At 38.3% G+C, this 9319-nt stretch overlaps 1 protein-coding gene across 2 annotated transcripts in view; it reads left to right on the top strand.

Annotated features, from left to right (window-relative positions):
* Positions 1-205: 205 nt before the first annotated feature.
* LOC135700728 (uncharacterized) overlaps positions 206-9319 on the top strand; it is a 310244-nt gene continuing 301130 nt past the window's right edge. For both annotated transcript variants that reach the window (XM_065221344.1, XM_065221353.1), the window contains exon 1: positions 206-648. The gene's annotated coding sequence lies outside the window, so the exon portion shown is untranslated. The remainder of the gene's footprint in view (positions 649-9319) is intronic.

Here is a 9319-nt window from a genome sequence, read left to right as displayed (position 1 = left end):
ACAACAACACCCAACAACGCGCTTCGAAAGCACGCACAATGCGAAGAGTAAAAGTAACCCACTTTAGAGCCGTCAATTCATGCACACTTTTTCCCTGCCTTCAGGGCTCTTGACGCTTCATGATGCACACAAACGTGCTTGGTGTCTGCTGCTGCACTCCTTTGCTCAACCAATGCTCATTTTTTCCTCTCTGTTTACGTTCCAGGTTTCGTTCCGGGGGCCACCACGGATAAACAAGTTGCGCTATTCTACGGAAACGGGTTTCCAAAATAAATAAAAAAACCTAATAATGAATTGAAGTTTAGTGAAAAAAAGTGCGAGCGAAAAGTTGTACAAAGTGAAGTTTAAGCCAAGAAATTCGACACAATCAACAAGCATACAAAGTGTAGTGAGTGGTGAGAGCTTTCAGTAGAGAGTTGAAACGAGAAGCACAAATAGGAATGATTTGGCAGTGAGGGGAAAAAAAAGTGAAAAATAAACCGTAAAAGCGTGGCGCCCGTTCCAAACAGAGTCGTGAAGATCCCCAGTATCGAACGGAAAAAAGGTCGTCGTTGGATATTCATATAAGGTGCTCCGGCTCGCGGAAGACACATACTCGGCCGACGTCGTCAACATTAGCCGGATGCCGCCAAACGGCAAAAGCTAACTGTAAGTACAAAATACCGAAAATTGGACCTCAGTCGGTGGGTCGTCGCCGGTGAGCAGCGGCTTCTTGTTTTTGTTGCAGGTTATTTACTGTACATGTTGCCATTTTTTGTCGACATAGGGGGGGGGGGGGATGCGAAGCATGTTTTTGAGCTTGCCGCGGGCAGAGCGGTCCGTAGTGGTGGAATGGAATTAAAACAAATTCAACTCAATTTTCGTTCGCATTTGACACCATCAGCGCCGTGTCCGTGTCTTAGTTGTTTAAATTAAATTAAAGCCACAGGAAGTGCTTGGGAAGTTTTGCGTTTTCCGCTTTCGGCTGTGTGTTTGAAGAGTTTGGGAAAAGAGACGCGTAATAAGTAGGACTTGATGTTTCAGTCGACAATTATCGGGTGCGGTGAGGGAAATTCACTAGGGGAGATGTTTTGTCCGTTGTTTGCTTTTCGTTTGAGTTGGTTATTTCGGCGAATTTTGCAGGATTGAAAGTTATCCGTTTTACAGATTTTTTTTACAGAAATTGAATCTTAAATCAAAAGAAAAAAAGGCTAGAGGGATTTCTTGTGAGGGAGATTCCTTTCCAGAGAAAACCGGTTAGGAATAGGAGTTATAGACTTGTAGAAGTGCCAACTTCATGAAATGATGGGGGGGACAAGATGTTTTTGAAAATAGTTCATTTTACAAAATGGCAGCAGCTCGCCGAATGACGAATCGATCAGACTCGAACTTTTACGGTTTGCATGAAACTTTACGTATTTGTTTGTTATGGGCAATCATTAACATTTTTGCTAAAAATGGATCATTTTGGATCTTGATTTTTTTTTAGATGGTGTATTCGGCATTTTTTTTAATAAATCGTAGCACAAAAATTACCCTTCTAATCAAAATGACGACTGAGACAAAGTTGTAGTTGTAGTTGTTTTCCATCTATGGACGATCATTTTTAAAGTTTTTTTTTTGTTTTTTTTTGTTTTTTTTTTTTACAGTCCGCGCGTGCTCTCTTGCCATGCGGATCTATTTGCTTTTTGCTTAAGGAAGTGTTACTACTACCTAAAGCTACAACAAATTTAAACAGCACTTTTCAGTGCTGAACCTGTAAAAATTTTCTACCTTTTTCAACTCCTCTTATTCCTCTTCGATCCTTGTTTGGACCCTACCCGAGGTAATCCTTCTTGGATATCGATTTGAAAAATTCCTCTTCGATCCTTCAGATTCTTATAGTAATCTGCTTGGAAGTCGATTTGGATAAAAATTTACTGCCGCCATGGCGCCTAAACGCAAAAGAAAGGGGCAAACTCTTGACCCCCCTTCTGAAGAAATTAATTTGAGTAATCAATTTGATTTGCTCACGGATGATGAGAATGATCCATCAGCCAAGAAAAATTCTAGTAAACTTTCCCGGCTTAATGCCAAGAAGGAAAAGATTCCCCCTATTGTGATAACCACTTCCGATTTCCATGCTCTTCGCATGGAACTTTTGAACTTCGTGAAAGTTAAGTTTTCTCTACAAATTGGACGTCGGGGTGAATGCCGTGTATTGGCTGAAACCTTGGACGGATTTAAATGTCTTCTCAAGTATCTTACTGAGAAGAAGCACACATTTTTTACTTACGACACCAAAACTGAACGTGTGTTCAAGGTTGTCATGAAAGGACTGCCCAGTGGTGAATCCCTGGATCAGATCAAAGATGAACTGGCAAAATTACTTGGAGTTGTGCCACTCCAAGTAATCAAAATGAAAATGAAATCCCGTCCTGGCGATTCGCGCAACGGGATTTCTAATAATTTTTATTTAGTTCACTTCAAGTCTAGTGACCTAAACAACCTTAAGGCCTTAGAAAAAGCTAGCCGTATGCTCCATGTCCGAGTGAAGTGGGAACACTTCAGGAAGACTGGAGGAAATTTCCAAAACCTCACTCAGTGCCGTAAGTGCCAGGGATGGGGTCACGGAACTAAAAATTGCTACATGCCAGCTAAATGCATGAATTGTGGTGATTCCTCTCACGCAAAGGACGACTATCCTGTGAAGGAAGATCCTAAGAAATTTAAATGTTCAAATTGTGGTGAAAACCACAAATCCAATTTTTGGGAATGTAAGACTCGCAAAGCGATCCTACAATCTCGTTCTAACCGACAGGTAGGAAACGCTCCACGTTTCCGACCAGGTACAAATTCCTCTGCTGTTAACAACGGTCAGCGAGGAACAAATTCTACATTCGTACCCGTAGGTACAAATATCACCCCTGCTTCAAATGTTTCATCTGTACCTACTCCCCTCGCTGCTAACAATGTTCAGCGAGTTTATGGAGCTACCTATGCTGCTATTGCAGCGGGTAGAAATCAAAATACTAACCAAAGTAATTCTAACGGAAATTTTGACAATTTTGACTTAGGAAGCATTACTGCCCCTAAAATGGAATTTTTACAGAAATCATTAATTGACATGATTTCTGATATGCTTAAATCTAACTCCATGTTTGATGCTATTCAAACTGGAGTAAAATTTGCAAATAATATTGTCATGACTTTAAAATTCAGTAATGGATTTTAAAGCATTAAATATTGTAAATTGGAATGCTCGATCTCTTAAAGATAATGAAGACGAGCTATTTAACTTTTTGAGAGTTCATAACGTGCATATTGCCGTTATAACTGAAACGTTCCTTAACCTGACCATAAGGTTAAGAAGGACGCAAATTACTTGATTTATAGAAATGATCGTCTTGATGGACCCTGTGGTGGTGTTGCCATCATTATTCATAGACGAATCAAACATAAAATTCTTTCTTCATTTGAAACCAAAGTTTTTGAAACTTTGGGAGTTTCTGTTGAAACAAAATTTGGACAACTTACGTTTATAGCTGCCTATTTGCCATTCCAATGCGTAGGCCAGAAAAAGAATTTTCTCAAGGGTGACCTCCAGAAACTTACCCGTCATAGGTCTAAATTCTTCATTATTGGTGATTTTAATGCAAAACACCGCTCATGGAACAATGCTCAAAGCAATTCCAATGGTAATATTCTGTTTGATGATTGTTCTGCAGGTTATTACACTATTCAATATCCAAACAGCCCAACATGCTTTTCTTCTGCAAGAAATCCCTCCACTATTGATTTAGTCTTAACTGATTCATGTCAACTTTGTAGCCAACTGGTTACCCATGCTGACTTCGGTTCTGATCACCTTCCAGTAACTTTTGAAATATCCCAAGAAATAATTTCTAATCCCAACAGCTCTACTTTCAATTACCATAGAGCTGACTGGGAGCAATATCGAACATTTATGGAATATAACTTCGATCCAAACATTCCTTTGCAAACCAAAGATGAAATTAATTATGCTCTTGAATCTCTGACTACTTCTATAGTTGAAGCAAGAGCTGCCTCAGTACCAAAATGCGAGGTTAAATTCGATTCAATTATAATAGACGACGATCTTCAGCTCTTGATCCGTCTTAAAAATGTCCGTAGGAGACAATATCAAAGAACACGCGATCCTGCCATGAAGGTTATCTGGCGGGATTTGCAAAAACAAATTAAAAAGCGATTCTCTGCCCTGAGGAACAAAACTTTTGAAAATAATATTTCTAAATTAGACCCGAGTTCCAAACTCTTTTGGAAACTCACAAAAATTTTGAAAAAACCTCAAAAGCCTATTCCAGCGCTTAAAGAAGGTGGTAAAATTTTGATCACAAATTTGGAAAAAGCTCAGAAACTTGCTAAGCAATTCGAGAGTTCCCATAATTTCAGTTTGGGTCTTACTAGTCCTATTGAGAATCAGGTTGCTCGGGATTTTCTGACTATTTTCTCTCGGGAAAATATTTTTGATGATTCCTGGGGGACTGATTTGGACGAAGTAAGGTCTATAACTAAAAAGTTTCAAAATATGAAAGCTCCAGGTGATGATGGAATTTTCTATATCCTCATAAAAAAACTCCCAGAGAGTACCTTGTCTTTCTTGGTAAAATTATTTAACAGATGTTTCCATTTGGCATACTTTCCTGATAAATGGAAAAATGCAAAAGTTGTTCCAATTTTGAAGCCGGATAAAAATCCAGCTGAAGCTTCTAGCTACCGCCCAATAAGTTTGCTTTCTTCAATAAGTGGTATACCCCTCACCATCCCTCTCCAACGGGGAAGTTTGGTAAAGAGAGATGATCAAACCGATTTGTACCTTCCTAAAAATTTTACCTTGCTCGCTTTCTACTCTCTAAATACAATTTTCACACTGCCGTACTGCCACGGAACTATCAACTCTATACTTTCATCTTCTCATTTATCGTATAAAAACTACCACTTTAGTCTGTTATTTGAAATTAGCATCTTCATCTATTTACTGCAAACTTAATTATGATATGGAAACAATTCTGACACTACTTCTTATGATCACTCAGGGGCTAGGAAATCTCTTATATGTTAATCAATTATTCAATTAATAAAAAAATAATTCTAAGAAGAATTCCCAGGGGATATCAATAATAATTCCAAGAGAATCTAATGCTGAACATAACTGAAAAAACTACAAGGGACAGCCCCATGGGGTTGTACGCAATGGTGACGTAGGACTACGTGGTCTTATATAATAAACCTTATTTTGTTGTGTACTGGAGAAGACCACCACTAACCACGCGGTGATTGAATAACATCGTTTGGTGAGACCGGATGGAATTCAACTTTGAAATCTGTGTTAGGAAAATCGCTTTTCGCATGCAATCGGTGATAATTTTAATTATCATAACAACATTAAATTAGTCTATTGCTATGAGTGGGCTCCCAGTTACATGTGTATGTCCGTGCAATGGAACGTTCCATTTCGCTTGTGCGGCACTCACTAAAACTGCGGCGAGGCTTATAGCAGATAATGCAAATGTTCTGTTCAAGTGTGATAGTTGTCTATCAGATCAAAGTTGTGACGAGCAGAATGATCTGATCTCGTGCGTCAAAAGGACAGAGGAAGAGATGAATAAGGTTTTTCAACTCTCGGACTCGATCACTGGCGAGATCACATTGCTGCTCAGGTGGACATCGTAGTTAAAAGTGGGATGGCAGACATTAGAATAAATGTAAATGGTATTAAAACATTAATTTGTGAGAAATTGGATAATATGAAAAGTTCATTTTTTTAAATTGATGCGGAAAACCAATTAGCTGTAAAGAATGATCAGTGCAGTTCATCTAGGACGATTCAGTCAGAATCGGACCAAAATACCAGACGCAAAAAACGTAAATTAGTAATTTGTAATAGTGATCATGATGATGATGTTGTTTTTCAAGAAAATGCGAGTTGTAAAAAGATATAGTCATGCTAGTCAAAGTAAAACTAATAGTAACAGTAACAGTAAAAGTAACAAACCAGTTAATCGTAAGACTCGTCCAGTCATTGTGATTAAACCGAAAGAGTACAAACAACCTAGCGAAGATACTCGTAAGTTTTTGAAAACTCTGTTGGATCCAAACACACAAAATCAGTAACTTTAGGAATGGTAAAGATGGCTCCATTATTGTTGAGTGTGCAACAGGAGCAAACGTAAGTGATGTGAAAAATGGTATTGAAAGCAATCTGGGTGAAAAATATAGTGCTGTTGTTCCCACTTCGGTGCCAAGATTAAAAATAGTGGGCATGAGCGATCAGTTTTCCTCCGATGTCTTTATTAACTACTTAAAAATTCAAAATGAAGACATCGCTATAAATGATGTAGAGGAAGTGAACATGTTTGAAAATCCACGCTTCACGTATAACAAGTTTAGTGGTGTAATTGAAGTCGATGTCGATACTTATAAATGTTTGTTATGTGCGAAAAAAGTAAATGTAGGGTTTGATCGGTGCTCGATAGTTCCCGCGATTAATGTGTTGAGATGCTTCAAATGTGGAGAATTTGGGCACAAGAGCATGGATTGCAAAAATTGTGATAGATGCTCTAGGTGCAGCCAACAACACAAAACGTCGGAGTGTTCGTCAACTGTATTGAAATGTATTAATTGTTTGAAAATGAATAAAGAACGAAAAATGAACTTGGACGTCAACCATGCCGCATTTAGCTCGGAATGTTTGCTCTATAAAAGACTTTTTGATCAGAAGAAAAGCAGCTTGCGTTTCAATAAATAGCAGCCAAGTTCCAGGGATGTCTTCTTCTTTTCCTTTATTTAACGTCGGTCTCTGTTCCGCAATCTAGTGCCAATCTCCGACGGACATCGATTGCCATCCATTGACTGCAATCGAATGTGCAGGAAGGCAGCTTCCACACCTGCGTAGGATATCGCACCCATACAACACACATGGGCCGGGACCAACGGCTTTACTTTCCTTCCGAAGGAAGACGTGACCAGAGATTTTTATGCCTCAGAAAAATCCCACCAACCTCGGCTAGGATTGAACCCAGACCCATCGGGGTGTTAGAAAGTAGTTACGCTTACCACTACACCACCGGCGCTGGCGTTCCAGGGATGTGAATCAATACGATTTTCTGTATTTGAATATTACGGGGTTGTCAACAAACTATGATGCATTACGTCAGATTGTTGAGGAAAAACGTCCTCTTTTGGTTTTATTATCTGAAACTCATATCGTATAAACTGAAGCTTTTGATCAATATAGTATTCCGGGATATATTGTTGCTGCTTGTTTATCACACTCTAGACACACTGGCGGTGTTGCCATGTATGTCAAAGAATCAGTTCAATTCAACCTTCGTACCAACGAAGTTATTGATGGCAACTGGTTCTTGGGCATTGCAGTTGTACGTGGCATGAAGATGGGTAATTATGGTGTTTTGTATCATTCTCCCAGTTCTAGCGACCAGCGTTTTGTTGAAGTTTTAGAGAACTGGCTTGAGACATTCCTTGATTCTAGTTAATTAAATATATTGGCTGATGATTTTAATATCAATTGGCATGATAACCATAATTCGAATCATTTGAAGCTGAGTTTTTTTTAATTTAAAGCAAACGGTAAATGAATATACGCGTATTTCCAGGCACATTAGAACTTTAATTGATCGCGTTTATTTCAATTTTGATTCCATTTGTTCAGTTACGGATACTGATTTGAAAATAACCGATCATGAGACCTTAGTGATTAATGTTAACGATAACGATAATTTTGTAAAATTGAAGTGCTGGAGGAAATATTCGAAGCAAGCTGTTTCGAATCTTGTTGAGAGAAGTCTGGATTTTCCATTCGCGGCCGGTAACATAGATGAATCTACAGCTGTTCTTAATAGCGCTTTGAAAACGTGTACCAATCAACTAGTTGAGCAAAAGTTTGTTTCTTTGAAGAACTCGAGCAGCTGGTACAATTTGGACCTTTTGCGTCTGAAACGGAAAAGGGACAAATGGTACAAAAAGTTTTGTAGATCAAATAATGACAATCATTGGAATAGGTACACAATCGCACGTAATAAGTATTCACAATCGATAAAGAAAACTCGTTGTGAATATGTTCAAAGGAAGATTGATCAGCATCAAAACAACAGCAAAGAGTTATGGAAAATTTTGAAATCTTTATTAAAACCTCGTAATTGCAAACCGCGGTCCATAACTTTTAATGGCACATTAGAACAGTCAGAACAAGTAATTGCAGCAAGTTTAATCTATTGAATTGGGCGATGAAGCTGACGAAATAAAACAGCCAGTTAATAGTAGTTGTAGATTTGAAGTTTTTCACCCAATTACATTAGATGAACTTAGAGTTATTTGTTTATCATTAGGAAAATCGGCTGGAGTAGATAATGTTAATGCTAGAGTTATTCAAGATTGCTTTCATGTCATTGGCCACATCTTTCTGGACCTTATTAATAAATCATTGCAGAATGGACATGTGCCACAAATTTCGAAGGAATCCTCAGTGGTCCTTATTCAAAAAGTTGCTGGAACGATTAAATCCAAAGAGTTTCGTCCCATCAACATGTTGCACACATTAGAGAAAATCTTAGAACTTGTTGTTAAAGGCCAGCTGTTGGAGTAGTTGAATAGCAACTCTTTGTTGATACCAGAACAATCGGGATATCGGGAAGGTCATTCTTGTGAAACCGCGTTGAATTTGGTATTAGCAAAGTGGAAAGACAACTTGGAGCGTAAAGATACGATTGTTGCTGATTTTTTGGATCTGAAACGCGCTTTTGAAACAATTTCAAGGCCCTTACTGTTAAATACAATCAAGCGGTTTGGAATTAAGAGTACTGCATATAAATGGTTTGAAAGGTATTTGTTTGACAGACGTCAATGGACTGTTCTTAATGATTCTGTTTCCAGTCCCGTGGGGAATAACCTTGGAGTGCCCCAGGGAAATGTATTAGGGCCCCTGTTATTTATTATGTATATTAATGACTTGCGACGTGTTTTTAGATTTTGCGACATTAATCTTTTTGCAGATGATACTGTGTTATTCATTGCAGCTAAGGATTTAGAAGTTGCCGTCTCACACTTGAATGAAGATTTGCAGTATTTAAGTAGATGGTTGAAGTGTAAGCAGTTAAAATTGAATACAAGTAAAACTAAATTTATGGTAATTTCGCGGAATCAATTAAATGAGAACGTCTCTGTTGTAATTGATGATGAGACTATTGATCGCGTTCAGGAGATTAAATATCTTGGTGTGAGCATGAGCATGAGCATTCGCATGATTGACCGCCTACGGTTGCTACTTTGTTATTGTCAGACCAGCTGTAATTACACAGAA

The sequence above is a fragment of the Ochlerotatus camptorhynchus genome, unplaced genomic scaffold (assembly GCF_037179485.1).
Source record: "Ochlerotatus camptorhynchus isolate MF236.1 unplaced genomic scaffold, CSIRO-AGI_Acam_v1.1 ptg000012l, whole genome shotgun sequence".
Lineage (NCBI taxonomy): Eukaryota > Metazoa > Arthropoda > Insecta > Diptera > Culicidae > Ochlerotatus > Ochlerotatus camptorhynchus.
This window is presented reverse-complemented; position numbering and strand designations above follow the sequence as displayed.